The sequence below is a fragment of the Carassius auratus genome, chromosome 38 (assembly GCF_003368295.1).
Source record: "Carassius auratus strain Wakin chromosome 38, ASM336829v1, whole genome shotgun sequence".
NCBI classification, from domain to species: Eukaryota; Metazoa; Chordata; class Actinopteri; order Cypriniformes; family Cyprinidae; genus Carassius; species Carassius auratus.
Window position 1 is genome coordinate 15,668,077 of NC_039280.1, and position 2,378 is coordinate 15,670,454.

General features: G+C 36.8%; 1 long non-coding RNA gene across 1 annotated transcript; it reads left to right on the plus strand.

Moving 5' to 3' along the window:
• The first annotated feature begins 451 nt into the window (after positions 1 to 451).
• On the plus strand, positions 452 to 2,030 carry LOC113057540 (uncharacterized). Its single transcript, XR_003277837.1, has 3 exons — positions 452 to 721; positions 1,098 to 1,219; positions 1,784 to 2,030. It is a non-coding gene; the product is annotated as an uncharacterized LOC113057540 (long non-coding RNA).
• Positions 2,031 to 2,378: the final 348 nt, after the last annotated feature.

Genomic DNA, 2,378 nt, shown 5'->3' on the forward strand with positions numbered 1-2,378 from the left:
ACATAATTTTCTCAACTTAAAATATTTGTGCATTCCGTTAAATGGATTAATCTCACACAAATGTGGCTGAGAAATCAAGAAAGAAAAGGAAGTCCCACACTTGTGGTCAAATTTTCAGGGTTTCCATTTTTATTTATTTATTTTTTTGAGCATATAAAACAAAACTTTGCTTTGTTAAAGAGTAACTAAACCATTTTTTTAGTTAATGATCTGTAAGAATGAGGCTTTATTAGTGCTATTCATTGATTTGAGACCTTTTTGACATTGGAGTATAAACCATATATTGTAATTCCACATGTGGTGTAAAAACGTCTGAGTGCTGCCCTCTTCAGGTTGAATGGTGGCTACTGCAGTTGATTTTTCCTATTGGATGATTGCGGTGGCAGGTGACGTTAAAAATAAATAAATTATAAACACACGACACATGATAATGTGGCTGATGCACCACAGTGTGGCGACACAGATCACGTCGACATAAATGTATATCCTGACTGAGTATTTTACGTTTAGAGATATTATGCATGATATACTTGTATGGCTTTCTTTCTAAAGTGGAACACATAAGAAAAAAATGAAGAGTGTGAGTTCGCTTTCTTCTATTATACTGAAACCAGTTCAAATCAAATCGGCACTTTTGTGTGAGAAGTGGTCATTCACCGATAATCTTCCCATTGTTAACTACTGCAACGAGTCAGGGTTATCAGATAAACTTCAGAATAAGGTCAGTGAACAAATAATTGAGGCCGGTTTGTGAATTATGAATATCTCGAAGTTCTCGTTGTTTGACATTTGAAAACCCAAGCTAACCTTGCAATGACAACATGTTTGGCTTAGGCCTACTATTTAAATTGCACTGAATTTCATAATATTTATTTTCTTAATAAATACAGCTTATCCAGACAAATAAATGTATCATATAATTGACCCATTACATAATGAGGATTTATTCAGGAGTTAAACTCATTCCCTGTATGCCAGAGACTGACTGCTAGAGAAAAACCTTAACTGCTCTTTCTGTGAAAAGCCAAAGCAGCCTGCTTCTGATTCTCAGCCAGTGTGTGTGTGTGTGTGTGTGTGTGTGTGTTTGTGTTTTTCAGTACAGTGATGGCCTGAAGTGGGAGATGCTTGTGACATTTGTGGGGAACTCATCCAACTGGCCAGCCATCCTTGAGGAAATGCCAAGAAGCCGGGTGAGCTGTTGTCATAGCAGATGCATCAAGTATGTCCTCTTTCTAAGATTCTGCCATCCAGTAGTGTATTAATCACAGTATGACTCAGTCCTGCTCAATGAGCGAATCACAAACTCCTGCGCAGGAGGAAATGATACTCAGGACAGATATGAAAAATAAGCCTGCTGAACTCTGCCGGGTGCCCTGCATGGGCAAACATCCACCTCCTTCAACACACTAGATCTAAATCTGGAAATGATGTTGTTATAAAGTACATTTTAGCATTTGACATTTAGAAATATCGTGTCTGTGAATTTTCAGTTCAAAATACCCCATTTCATTATATCATTTTGAGTGGAGGCATAAACACACTGTTTTCGTGCATGTCTCTTTAAATGACAAAGGACTGTTACACGGCATGTGAGTACTAAACTAAGTTCTCTTTCATGTCTTAATTTGGTTAAAGGTGACCTATGATGCACCTTTTTACAAGAGTGTGTATGTGAAGTTTTAGCTCAAAACACCCAACACATCATTTTTTTTATAGCTGGTTAAAATGACCACTTTTTGGGTATGAGCCAAAACATGCTGTTTTTGTGTTTATCCTTTTTCAGAAGAGGGCAGAGCTTCAAGCAAAACTGGCAAAACAATACAGGACAATCTGACGCACTGAAAATGTCAGAAACTCTCAGTAGTGGTGTTCAGCCTTATGTTCAAAATGGAAACAGTTTAAAAGCCAGTCATCTGGTTGTGCTGTGCGTAATAAATGCACATTTATGTATTACACAGACGGGGAGAACAGTGCAATAAAAATAAGGACAGCTGGTCTCATGGTGCCATCACATGCAATAAAAAACTTTATAAGCCTCTTATGTCTCTTAAGTCTCTTATGAGCTTGACAAATTTAGGTGGTCGACTTCACATTACTTTCATATGCAATTTTTTACTTAATTTTCCGTAAGATGAAATGTACGGTACATAGGGAGAAATCTGCAATCGCTTGTTCTTAGAGACTGTTTATTGGAATAATAAGAAAACAAAATAGTTTGTGGATTTTTACCATTATAGGCTGGTTGTTTTCATTACACTGCAGCCACACAACTGTTCTAACACCTTATAAAAGTGATTTTTGCATAATAGCTCCCCTTTAAACGGTCAAAAACACACATTAGATACAAAAACAGTCGGTTATGTCAGATTTTTATGATA